At 44.5% G+C, this 14,137-nt stretch overlaps 1 protein-coding gene across 1 annotated transcript in view; it reads right to left on the bottom strand.

Moving 5' to 3' along the window:
- The window catches only part of SERTAD2 (SERTA domain containing 2), a 78,720-nt gene extending 68,672 nt beyond the window's left edge, over positions 1 to 10,048 (bottom strand). Inside the window, exon 1 of the mRNA XM_084201712.1 lies at positions 9,913 to 10,048. The gene's annotated coding sequence lies outside the window, so the exon portion shown is untranslated. The remainder of the gene's footprint in view (positions 1 to 9,912) is intronic.
- Positions 10,049 to 14,137: the final 4,089 nt, after the last annotated feature.

The raw sequence follows: 14,137 nt of genomic DNA, 5'->3' as shown, positions 1-14,137 counted from the left end.
CCTGCCATTCCCACTGTGATCCAAGTCGGCTGAGGTCTTGCAGGAGCAGTGCCCTAAACATCCTGACTATCCTGCATGAGGTAGAGAAATCCTCTCAGCTCCTGCAGCAAAAATGAGCCTGCCTTGCTGAACACACACTGGTTAAAAAGCAGAGCAGGAATGGGGGGCAGAGAGGCTTTTCCTGCCTGCAGAGGCACTCCCCAGGGTGGAAAAGCCACTGGTCCCAGCTCAGAGAACTGGTCCAAAACACAAGCTCATTACTGCACCAAAGACCCTGAGGTCAGGCAATGAATCCTGGATGCTCCTACCTCTTCTCCAACCCCCCTTCAAAAGAAGGAAGCACCAAAAACATGTCCAGTCCCATGGACATGCATTTGTTGAGTTTAAAGAGTGTCCCAAGGAGCTTCAGCAGAAGAACACCCAGTCTCTGCATTTGAACTACATACAGAGCTGGCCGCTGCTTCCAAGACAGAGACATTCCCAGTCATGATAAGAAAAAGAGAAAGGTAACAACAGAGTTGTTAAAACAGGGCACTGAGATTTAGGAGCCCTTCTTTCTACTGCCTGTTCTGACACCACATTGAACATTCCTCTACCAAAAAAAAAGCGCAGTAAAACCCTTTCTTGACATCACAGGAACACTTAAGACTAAATTAACCGATTCAGGGCCTTGGCCTTCTTGCAAATCAAGTGAAGGGCAAAATATATATAAGAGAGCTTATATGAACAACAGATGATATTTTAGAAAATCAGACATTTTTGCTTGTGCACGCAATACTACTGTATTTTTCCTTGTTCTGCGCAAAGTATACAAGGTTAGAAACAAAACAAAGTATTCTCCCACACTTGATGTTACACTGGCAGTGCCAGATGCCTTGCTGCCCATCTTCCCACACCTGGGGATGTTCCACAAGTACCCCACTGTTCCCATCCACTCCACATCATGCTTAAATCAAGGAAAACAGTTTGTCAGTGTTATTTCCTCTTCCCAGTTTTTGGGCTGCTGAGGAGGGGCCACAAACAAAAGCAGACAACATGCAACTTTTCCGTTTGCATGTCCCAAGGACTGGCTCTGCACACTGGTGCCTGAAGAACAAGCACATTGCAAAAGCATTATGTTTCCAGTGGCAAGATGGATGGGAAAAGTGCCAGCCACTTGCTATAACCCTTTTGTCATGCCAATTGCTGGCTGCTATGAGGATGTACTTTAGATACCTCCTTAGAAAAGAGCTCTGCATCTCATCCTTCCAGATGGAGGAGGAATGATTCATACACACATAAGCATGCTAGAATGATGGCTGAAGAGAAAACATTTTCTTTATGTTTTCTGTTTTGCATTACAAGCATGTTCAGGGCCTTAATCACAGCAAAAAAAAAAAAAAAAAAAAAAAGAACTGAAGATGATGACACTTCGTGCCCCAAAGAATGCTTGTGCAAAACCCCAGTTCTACTTCTCCCTGGCCATGTCAAGCCTCATACTGCATGCACATACCTTATGTGCCTCAGTCCCCTGCTCTCCCATTTTCACAGCAGTTCTCTGCACAGAACATGACAGAAAAACTCCACTTACAAAGCCACCACATCACACAATCTCAAATACAGGGGAAAGGATCCAAGAGAGAGATCAGGAGTTGGGAGCTCTAAACTGACCACAGACTGATTTGCAATGCAGAAGAAAAGCAAAAGGATCTCTCTTTTTTCCAGACACACCAAGTGCCTGTTTCTTTCGTGGAGGCCACTGCAGGCATCCTCCTCCCCATCCTATACCTGCACAGCACCTCTGCCACATGCTTGCACTGCTCTCAAGGGCCCTGCATCCTGTGAATCTCATTCTGCTTCTCAGCACTCAATTCCCACCCATTTACTTTCCTCTGGCCTCTCTGATTTGTGAAGTCTTTGGAGCAGAAATTTTCTGTAAGCACCTGGAAAGTACCTGAAATATCTCGAGTCCTACTGCAAATAAATAAACAAACAGCAGTGCACAGTATGTATATTAAGCCAACAATATAAAAGTCATTTCTGACATCAAAAATGAGGACTGTATCTTCTTCCTACAGACAGTGGCAGTAAATCCACACTTTAGGGGTACATCTATGGACCAGGAAAACCTTCAGATTTGCTTTCTCTGCTGCTCACCTCCCTCTTTCCCCCATGACATTATCCATTTCTGGAATTCATGCCTCACTTTTTATTATAAATTATTCTAATCAGTGTTTGTGGCATGGCAGAAATCCAGCATAACCTTCAGAAATATACATACACACTGGCTATATATATTCTTTATTTCATAGGAGCCTTTCAAAGAGCCTGGTACAGAGTCTGGGAGGATTTGGCATCCTTTTTCAGCAGCATGCCTGTGGTGGTGACCCTTTCCCAAAGGGTGCTAGATGCATTCACCTACACTATTTCCTCTCTTTGTAAAAATCTCTCATTAAAGCCAGGAAAAAGTGTTCAAGCAGGAATTTTTCCTCTGCTGCTTTTCAGGTTGAAGTTGTGTGACTTAGGGGTGGCAAAGGGGCTAGAGAGAACATCTGAGGTCCAATGCAGACCTTCTTTCCCACTCCATCCTCTTTTGAATGGGAAGATGTAAGATAGGCTGGGTAATTGCTCCAGCTCCTTCAGAATCAGGGTTCAAGTGGGAAAAAAGGCAAAGGAAAAATAAAAAATAAAACAAAAACCACACAAAAGCCCCAACGACTATAAGGACTCTTAACTTTCCTCGGGCAAGGACCACAGGCTACTTTAGTAGCTCTTGAAAAAATCCCTACACTTTGTTCCCTCACGTTACAATAGTTCCAGAAGGAATCTGGATCTATGGCTTTCCCATAAAAATAATAAGGAGGTTCTGAACCCCACACTGGGGAGGGGCAATAAAAAAACCCCACAACAACAAGCAATTTAAACACAGAGCACTACCATCTTGTTAAATAATATGTTAAGAACTCATCTGCAAGTCTGTCTTGGCCAATGAGGGACATGAACCAGGAAGATACAGTAATATTCTCTAGCATGCAATTAGTCTCTACTGTAAGCACTTTAACTCTGGATTTCTTGGATTATATTGTTGTTTGTAACAACTACTGCTGGTGCTTTGTAGGAGTGATATGATAGCTGTCCAAGCACCACAATCAAATTATGCTACCAGGACATTTGGGCAAGGGATTATCACAGCAAAGGAAATGGATTATCACAGCTTTTATTCGGAACAAGGATAAGAACAAGATGAGATATCATTTTGAACATGGCAGGAGGGACAGAAGAAAACTGTATCTGAGATTTACTTTTTTACCTCCTCCCTCTTTTGGATTTTTCAAGATTGGCAGATTTTTGTAGCATGCCTATCTGAAAACAGAGAAATTGCCTTTTCTAGAATCTGCGCTGAAATATCTGAAAACACAATAAATTCGAAATATTCTGAATCAAAGGACAGTTAAAACAGCCTCCTTGGATTGTCTGAATGCTTGTTCCTGGGCATTTTCCCACTGCATTTCTGCCACTACTTCCTTCACTTGACATCAGGCAACAGCCATCACCACCACCAGGTCTAAAGACCTCAGCTCTGTTTTGAAAGTTTACTATCAGATTTGTTCCCTCTCATAGGAAGGGGGATGGCTCACCTTCCTTCAGTTGAGTAGGTTCAGCAAAGAACTGATGTGTTCCTTTAAAAAGTTTTAATAGTTTAAAGGTTCTCTGAAAAAGACTGCATCTTTGCCTTTATTCATTATATCATTTTATACCCTAGTTCTCACACTGCATCTCAAAACAAGTATTAGCTTTTTTAACTTTACAAATCTTGTTTGATTTTTTTTAACAGTATTTTGGTTTCATCAACACACATGCATACACTTTTGATGCATGGTACTCAGAGACCCTGATTCTGATCTCAATTTCTTTGGCAACAGCCAAATATTCCAGGCAGGGCAAGGGAAAACACACTAGCCTTAACACTCCTGTGATGTAGTTTGAGAGGTCAATAGAAGCTATTACATATTACAGAGGAGAAAAGACAAAACTTATATTACATATTAGAGAGGAGAAAAGACAGCCAAATAAAGAGAAGCAGAAAAACAAACAAAAAAAAAAAAGTGAGCTCTGCAAAGGATAGAAGAAGAAAAAACCTGCTTTGCTACAGCACAGGGCACGTGCCTGGAAGCTGATGACACCTGGGTATAATTTCTGGCTGTGGCTCTGACTCCTCCTAGATGACTGCACCGATTCAAGTCACACCTCCAACAGGCTCTCCCTTCAGGTTTTCCATTGGACTACAGGGCAGCAGTGGTAAACCTTTTCCTTGCTGAGGACAGAGGACACTAAATACTATTGGCATGACACACCTCAGCACGGACTTTGTGATTCTACAGGCAAGCAGCAGCACTGGTAGTTGATTAAGGCTGGAAGGAACAATAACAAATTGAAAAAAAAAAATATCCAGAAAGAAGTGGAAGGAATCAAAACAACAACAATAAAGGAATTCAGTAGGACAGAAGATAGGAAAGCAGATGATGAAAAGATTCTTAGAAGGAAGGAAACAAAGAAAAAAAGATAAAAGAGAAAAAGGCATCCCCAGGAATATCTGGCTTCATTTGACAGGTGGAAAACAGGGTGCATTTCTTTTTTTTAATAACAATATTGAAATTTGGTAATCCAACAAGCAGTATTTTATTTTGCTCCACAGAAAATACATGAATATAGATTTGTACATTTTAAAGAAAAAAACTCCAAGCTCTCAATGCACTTGTTTTTGCAACTAATACTTTAACCATATTAGCAAAATTATGACAAGACCACAGAGTAAGTACAATTCCTTCTCTATCTAGAACCTGCTTTTTCAGAGTCACAATCACCACAGTAATTTTGCAGTTGTGAGAGATTTTACCCTCGTTATTTCTTGGGATTCCTCCCCATTTCAAATGGTAGGAGCTAAAGAGGTTTTGTCTGTTTCAGCTAAGATCTCTTTACTTTTTTTTCTTTTTTCCCCCCTGCATTTCTGTGCTTTTAAACTGCCCTTAACTGGACACACATGGCCAATGCCAGATATGAAGTACTGTGGATCACTACAGCTATGGGTAAATATTTTAGAGAATCAGGAATTTAATTGCAGATCACGTTACTCCAACATCTCTGCCCTTCCTGTCACTTCACCTGCTTGTAATCATTAGAAAGCAGAGTGTCACTTCTAAGCTGTAGTTGAGCACTAAAAGCACCATGCTGGCCTTCCCTAGATCTACTTAATAAGAGATTAGCAGAAACAAAGCATAGGGAAACTATAAACATAATTTTGCCAGTTTATCAGCAAACAGGTTTGGGTTACCAAAGAGATAAGAGTAAGGCTGCTATTTTATCTGTGCTGCTGGACCCCTGAGATTACCTTTGCTGGGAGTGCGCCTCCATCAGAATTCCTTCTGACACATCAACATGAACCACAGTATTAATTTTCCAAGTTGCTGATCTTTAGTGTTGCCTGCATCATACACCCAGCACTTTGGACTGCATCTCTTCAGACAAGAACGTGCTCCACAAGCCTCGTGATACCTGAACTCTGCTACATAGGCTGCTCACATGTCACAGAACAGATGCTCGCCGCAGCATCCTTGAAGAAGCCGCAGGGCTGGACCTTGTTAGCTCCAGAAAGTCCACCAAATTAGCATCCACCACAAAGGCAGAGGGGTGCCCCAAACTGTACCCCAGCATGAATAAACCATTTCATCAGGAGTCATAACATACAGCTACATTAAAACAGAATAATTTGATGGTGAACTTAAGTTTCATTTCAATCTGGAGGAAGAGAAGAAAAAGTGAAGCCCTTGGATTAGAAGACAGCCGTTCCCATTTACAGCTCCTCCCAATTAAAATGTTTTATATAGATCATCAGAACCTAATGCATTGTACATGTTCCACAGCATGCAACATAAGGCTGTTGGTCTGTCATGTCTCTGTAAGAGCTCAGTGTGATGAATGATCTGGGTACTTGTCTCTCTGGTATAAAAGCAGGAGAAGCTTTGAGACAAAGAAATAAAGGCCAATGCACATTATACATCTTACAGTGGTTAATATCATTCCTCCTGACGCACACCTCTGAAAACAGTTAAGGTCACTATCTCTTTTATTTTGAACGTGGATTTCAGCATCAGTATCCTCCAGATCCTTGGGAGAACTTAATTTAAAGCAGAAACAGGAATATCAGGAACATAAAGTATTTGGGCTACAACAGACAATGCCACACGAGCATGTCATAAGAAAAATAAGTAAACAGACACATGTGAAGCCACTTGCAGGTCAGGATGTTAGTGTGATTTCTGGAAGACAATCTAATAAATAAAGAATTAAAAGAGTTTAAAAAAGCAAAACAAAACAAACCTGACTACTGAATGCCGGAGCTGAAAAACCTGCCTTTCCATATCAACTAATGGTTTGGCAAGCCTACATGAAAGGCAGACAAACAAACAGCATATTTTCCTTTTAACATGGAATCTGCAATAAGGAAAAGAAATCAGCATTTTATTGATTTCCATAATGCCATCTCTACAACTTAACAAACTTACTCAGCTGCTAATGCTAATTCACTGATGCTATGGAGCCTTCCCATATAATTATACACCCTCCACTTCGCTGAGCCCCAGGGCGCTGTTTCTATCTTTCCAAAGGACCACTGCACCAAAAGTAGAAACAAAAAAAAAGTCTCTTTTATTACCCAAAGCAAACTGCAAACCAAATTTTGCTTATTTAAATGGGATGTTAGAGAGACTTGATTTTTAAGACAGGGAATAATCTGCCAGTCTGCATATATTTTCAGAGGTGATATCATGACAAGCAATTCCCATTTAAACCCTCCCCGCCTCTATTATTTTTCTTCCTAATAGTACACAAAAATACAACATGCAAATATTGCAACAATTTTGACTTCTAGGGAGAAATTCTAAAATCCTTCTCGGCTCAGAAGGGTTTCAAGAGGGTGATTCAGAATCAGACATGGAGACTTTTGTGGATGTCACTACAATTAACATTGCAAAAAATTATAAAATGTTACCATTGCTACAGGGATGTATATTTCAAAGATATTTTTATTAAGCTTTTCTTTTGAAAAGACAACCATGGAACACCTTCTAAACCAAATTTAAGGAAAATATCTTCTCCAAGTCTAAAATCAAAAGTGTCCTAAATAATTAACGAATTAAACTCTGCTATTTTTCTCCATTTCTCAAAAAAATTCAAGCAGGCAGCTCCAGTACATTTTAGTGAGAATTTCATTCAATTAAGGACGGCAGAATTCGGCCCAATTGATCCTAATACTGCCTATCTGGAAAAAATGTAATGGAACTCTGCAGTGTAAACACCCTCTCTGAATGACTGTACCTAGAGTCCCCTTTCCTGCTCCCCCTGTTTGCCCTGCCTTGATATTTCAGATCCAGCCATACTTGGTTCACCACATCCATCAAGATTCAATGTGCCATTTGAGCTAATACAACTTGATTTTGCTATGGTTTCCCATGCATATATTAACTTGGAATCAGTTAATCTGTTTCCTCCGAGAACGGTGAAATGCGTGGATTTTTGTTCAACAAACAAACAAGTTGACAGTATCAATACAAAGTTGGAGAGCATCTAAAAACAATCTAGTTTGCATAATTAATGTTAATTACAATAACATCTCAATCAGTGACACAAAGGCTTAGCAATGAACACAGTCATACGAGGAAGTGAAAACATGAAACAAACATGCAGGGAACTTGTCTTGTTCTGAAAGAGTATCAAACAAACTTTCAAGAGATTTATAAATAAGTACAGAAAGGCAGAAAATTCTGCTTTATTAGACATTTTCTTTAGAGGCTGCTTAGCACAGAGCTTTCTTCTGAGACTGCAGTAAGACAGTGGATCTGAGCTATGGACACACCAGATAATATTATCTTTCTACAACATCACATCCAAGTCATTATCAACTGCTTTAAAGAAAACCAGCTGAGGGCCTGATCCTCCTGCCAGTGATTTCAACAGCAAACACTTTAACAATGCAATGTGAATGTTTGGGGGGTGAGGGCGGTTCTAGAGACAAGAGGGGACTTAGGAAAACAACTCCAATATAGGGGTGGAATCCCACAGGTGCAGAGGAATTTTGGGACAAGATAATTAATTTTTCACCAATCTTTTTCCTACTTTCTGTAGAAACAAGGGAAAGCTAAACACACCAAAAACTTACCTGCCCGTTTCACTTGGCAGCACAGAAGTCTCAAACAGGGCGGTTTTGGTACAGTCACTTAACAAAGCAGATTTACATTTAATCCTCAGAAGTTTTCTTCATAGCCCAAGAAAAAAAATAGTTATCCAACACGTTGTCGTTTCAAGGAAAGGGAATAAAATAGTTATGAGAAAAACAAGCAGCACTCTACCTCACCCAGACTGGCACTGTAGTACACAAGCAGTCAGAGGAGCATCGCAGGGAGCACTTGCGCAGTGAAGTGCCACTCCGAGTGAGTAAGGGTGGTGTAATTGGGTCTGAGGAGGGGAGGAATCACGACTTGGCACGTCATTACTACAGGGGCCTTCCTCAAAACGTGAGTGTCTGGATTACTCCTCACATTAATGCAAATCTGCTCGGTTAATGAAGTTACACTGGTGCCAAGCCAGTTCCAGAGGAGAAACAAGCCCACTTCATACTGATTCAACAGACTGCAGTTGAAGGACCCCTCCCCATAAAGGCAAAATTTAGGAAGTTTTCAGGTTATGTTGGGCAAGTTACCCCTTGGGAAAAGGACAGCTTTCTATTTCATGTCAATCTCACAGCTGATTTATTTTTGTTTCCCTCCCTCTATTTATAGATAAAAGCAAGGCAAGATTTAGTAAAGATTTAATTTTCTCTAGAAATTCACTGACCTTCTGCGTACACTTCAGTGCTCACTGAGTAAAGCCATACTTTACTAGGACTTATTTACAAGAGTGCTTGCCTTTAGAAAGAGAAACTTCATGTGGAAGATTCCCAGAATGATGCTGGCCTTTCCTCTTAACAAAAATTCAGTACATTTATTTTTCAGATGCCTGAGATGGATGATTTTGGAGCCCTGTGAGGTTTGGAAAACCTTCAATTCAGCATTTAGTTTCCATATGATATAAATTACAAAGATCAAGCAGTTAATATTAATAAATAAACCTGGCAGAGTACTGAGTACACAGGATGCCCTGTGCATGGAAGCACTGCTGTATTTGCTGGGGTTTTCCATGCCTCTGCTTTATTTTAGCTGCTCTGTAGGTACAGCACACGACAACATACACCACACTCACGTTCTAAAAATACATTGAGGGGAAAAAAAAAAAGAAAAGAAAAATCAATAGCAGTGAAACAGAGACATAACCAGTTCACATCAAGCGCTCCCAATACCAAGCCAAAACACCAAAACTCCCCGCTGCGGACCACGGCTTCCCCCTTCCAAACATGCATGTTCCTGCCACGGCAAGTGAAGCCCAGGTACGAGCGAAACATCCAGGACTGACAGGGTGGGGAGGAGGATGGAGCACCTAGAAATACAAAAGGTGGCTTTCCCCGCTTTTCCAGCACGGACAGTGGCCGGAGCCCGGCATGGAGAGGTTCGACCCGGGCGGCTTTCGGGATACCCGCACGTCAACCATCACCACAGCCTCAACCAGGGCGGGGAAAATAACCAAAATAAAATCAAAATTACATTCGCCGGCAGCACGAGACGCACTAGAAGTTGGCAACAACGCCGGGGGTTATACCAATTTTTTTTTCCCCCCCTTCTTTCGCAGTCCGAGCGGGCAGCGCCAGGCTGCGCCGGGAGGAGAATGCCCCAACTTTGGAACAGTTGTCGGTGGCCGCCCCGCACGGCCGGAGCTGCCCCGGCCCGCGCCCCCCGCACCCCCAGCCCCCTCAGCGAGCCCGGGAGGGCCGTGCCCGGCACTCACCCGCTCCGGGGGCTCCGCGGCGAGGACCGGCGAGGGAGGCGCCCGGGGGAGCGGGGGCTCGGCGGAGAGAGGGGGCGCGGGGGAGGCGAGGAGGCGGCGGGGGGAACGCGCGGGGGAGGATTTAAACCGCGGGGAGGTCAATGTGAAACGAGCGGCGGGGGCGGCTGTGCCCGGCTCTATCCCATGCCGCCGCGGCGGCCCCGGGCGGCGGCCGAGCTGGGGAGGGTGAGCCGGGTCGGCAGGCGGCGGGGAGGATGTGACACGGTGACAAGTGCGGCCCGCCAGCCCTGTGCCGGGGGAGGGGGGCCGGGGCAGCCCAGGCAGCGCCGCCCGCCCGCACACGGCATTGACGGCGCTGCCGTGACTCACACACGGGAGTTGGTCACAGGGCGGCACCGCGCGGGCGGGGGCGGGGGGAGCGCCCCGCCCCCCGCCCGCCCGGCAGCCAACGGCGCGCCGCGGCCCGGCAGATTGGCAGGATAAACGGCCAATGGGAGCGCGGGTCGGCCGCCGGCGGCGGAGCGGCCCCTCCGGCCCTGCGAGTCTTCTGAGGACACTCCGCCGCCAAGTGCCGGGGAGGGCCGGGGGGAGCCCCGCGGGGCGGGACTCGCGCGCCGGCCCGGCCGGTGGCCAATCGGCAACTAGGGCCGGGTTGATTGGCGGCGCGGGCGGCCAATGGGAGCGCGCGGGGGCGCGGCGGGGAGATGGTCACGCAGGGAGCGGGGGCGGCGGCCGCGGGCGGCGGAACCACGGCGGGCCAGGCGGGGCCGGCGCCTCCGAGACCCCGGGGAGGGGAAGGGCTCGCCCCGGAGCCGCCTGCCGAGCGGGAGGCGGCCGGGGCGGAGCGGGGCTGGCCCCGGCGCCGCCAAGGTCGTTTCCCGCGGGAGGAAGGAGAGCGGGGCCGGGGCCTGGTCCGAGGGAAGCCGGGGAGGCCCCGCTGGCGGCGGTGAAAAGCCTGGGGAGGGGGCTGGGAGAGCCTCGGCTTCCCTCGGCCACCCGGGGTCTGGAAGTGGGAAGCTGCGGGTTGCCTGTGTTTGACAGGTGTCACGGCTCGAGGTCGCGGTTGTTTTGTGATTGTGGCAGATTTTTAGAGAACAAAGCACATCCCGGGATCCCGTACGCTATCAGAATTTGACCAGGTGAATGAGAAATAAGTGAGAGCAATAGCAATTCCTCTCTCCTGCTGCTGGGGGGGAATTGACAGGTAGGAGCAGCGTCAGTGGTGTAAAAAAGCAACGCTGTTATCACAAATGATTAATATTTGAGGAATTTATTTTGGGAACGAGGAGGAAGTAATGCCCGGTAGGAGTTTCCAACAAATACTGGAACCTTACCAACATTTTAATCCCCGTAAAGGAAATTAGATACTCAAATTGTGTTTTACCTCTTCATCTCTACATGCTAACTCTTACACAAAAACCTGTTTTTTGCAGTAAAAGCAAAACAGCTGATAGATTTCTGTAAGATAGTGAGATAACAGAATAAGGGACTACACTGGCATTTTCACAGGCTGAAAAAATACAATTTTGTTTGCTGTAAAAACTTGTTCCATCAACAGACTGCTATAAATACAGATTTTTTTTTCTTATTTTGACATCCACAGTAATTGAAGAGCTGAAAAATGGTAACCTGCAATAATTTGTTCATGTTTTTCGCTTTGGAAATGGTGGGACTAATTACAGTATTTTTCTGCTTGCTTTTTTTGAAATCCAAGGGAGTTGGAGGGGAGAATTCACAGTTCCTCATTTGAAGCAGGAATTGTTAAACCATACACCAAAAAAAGGTTCTCTGATTAGTGTCTTAGCATCTAAGCCCCCCTTCTGCCATCCTTGCCATAGTGTCTTGCAAGAAATCCAGGATGGACAGTACACAAATTGCTGTAATATGAAAGGGAAAGAAAACAAGATCATTAAAGCCATCCTGTCAGAATAAAAATGGAAGAAAAAAAGGATGGTGGGGTTGAGATTTTCTTTTCAACTAATCAGTAGGAATAATGACGGATGTTTATAAGTTACACCATCTTTAAATTGTTAGCAAAAGCAGAGAATTTAGGATCTGTCATCTTCCCCCCACCCCATTAGCAAGAGGTTAAAATACTTGCAGGGTTCTGCAGCCTTCAGCAAGGCTCACACTGACTCATTCTTGGAGCTTGGAGGCTTGTGAACGCTGCCTAAAGAGGGCTTTGCATCAGGTCCTGTGCAATTTGGCAAACAGGATGATGAACAGAGCATTCACCATTCAATGATAGATGAAAAAAACCCACCCATATACAAACACATACCCCTCTGCAAAGAACTGAAAAGGGTGGGAATCTCAGGGCACACAGTTGTCTTTTGGTAGCTGTACCTTCTTTAGCAGCAATAATCTGACAGAATTGACACAGAAACTGAGCTCGTGAGTTTGGGCACGATTGCTTGTGGCTGGTGAAAGTCTAGAAGCAGTCTGTGCTGCTGTACAGCCTGCCACGGGGGCTTTGCACACCCTTCCAGAGACAGCAGCCGAGGGAATATTTCATATCATCAGGGCACTGCAGCTTTCCCAATATGCAGCAGGGTTTTTTCAGGGCCAGCGCTGGCAGGGAAGCAGCAGTTGTATGAAGGCTTTTACTTTTAAAGTCTCAATTTCACAGCTACAGAGAAAAGTTTGGAAATGCAGCCTGCCTGCCAGAGGTGATTTCTCTCTGAGGCGGTTTGGTTTGGGTTTTGCACGTTTGGTTGCTTAGGATTGCGCTTGATTCAGCTGACCAGAGCTAAGCTGCTCCACAGTTAGGCTGGGCTTGGCAGTCACAGCATTTCTACCAAGCTGTGCGTGCTCACAGGTGAACTGGGGCCTTGTTGTCCAGGATCAGCTCTGCAGGGATGGTTGGTGTCCTGGCTCGGAGATCCAGCAGCTGTCCCCCTGTAATTTGTGTGTGGGGTAAAACTGCAGGAAGTGTGTCATGGGTTTGGCACTGGTTTCACCTGAGAGACCCAAACCACAAAACACAGAGCAAAAGGATCGGGCAAGCAGGTCTGCTTGAGGTGTGCAGTGTGCCTGAAGCTGGGCTAGGTCCCGGGGGCTTGATGCAGCTCTTCCACCCTTGTGAGCAGGGAGTAATTCCCCTGAAGCTCCTGGGTTTGAAACTTCAAAGTCTGAATCAATTCAGGGTCTGGCAAGATGGCCTGATCCCTCTTTGCTCACATCCATGCACATCCCAAGCAGTCAGAAATCTTTGATCCCATGCAGCTGCCCTGCTCACATAAACTTCATTTTCTAGGAGGCATCAGAAAGTGTATATCATGTTGCTAAAAATATTTGTTCTTCTGAACATTTTGTTGATTATTTTGTTGATAGTTTCACACAAAGACCTTTGGAGCCTGGCTTTTTTACTGCACCACAGCTGTTTACAAAATAAGATTGTTTAGTTAGTTATTGACCTTAGGGAATACCTTTAAAAACCTGCAAATACTCACTTTTAAGTGAATAAAAGCAGTGAATTTCCTTCATCTATGTTTACTTTTTGTACACATTCCCATCAATTAGATTAGTGGCTAGAAATGTTTATGGAAAGATTTTTAAGCCCATTTTAGAGGTATTCATGGAAAGCAAAATTCTATCTCAAAAACAGTCATCTTACCAGGTGTTAATTTATATTCTGGGAATGCAAACCAGTATTACGTGTCTGATTTGTTCAGGATTTGTAGCTCTGCTGTTCATCCAGTCTTGTCTCCTTTTCTGCCATCCTGATTCCTAGTCCTCTGCTGTGCCAGGCATGGAGAACTGAACATTTTTATTTGTTCACTTCACACCTTCTGCATTTCCCTCTTGAACAGAGGGCTTCTTTCTTGAGCAACAGTGAAACCGAACCGCTATCAGAAAGCAAACTTGGGGCCCTGGAATATAAAACCACTCCCTGCAATATTTAAATTCCTTTGGAAACCATCCTCTGCCACAGGCCTATAAACATTGTCCAGCTGCAATGAGTTTATCGATTCTTGGAAACCATCTGTATTTCGCAAAGAAATAACAATACTGTGTGCTGAAACAGAGATAATTGCCTTTTTATAAATTTCATTTAGATATTGGGTGCTTCTGATCTATTGCTCTGTGAAGTAGAACTGGGAACAAAGGTATACCAGTGTAATATGCCTGCTTTTTTAAAATTACATTTGTCTTTCTAAATACTTATGTGAAAAGTATTTGGTTTATTACAGGACAAACAATTTGTCTTGTTTGACAGATTGAG

The sequence above is a fragment of the Fringilla coelebs genome (assembly GCF_963513975.1).
Source record: "Fringilla coelebs genome assembly, chromosome: 3".
In the NCBI taxonomy this organism is placed as follows: Eukaryota; Metazoa; Chordata; class Aves; order Passeriformes; family Fringillidae; genus Fringilla; species Fringilla coelebs.
This window is presented reverse-complemented; position numbering and strand designations above follow the sequence as displayed.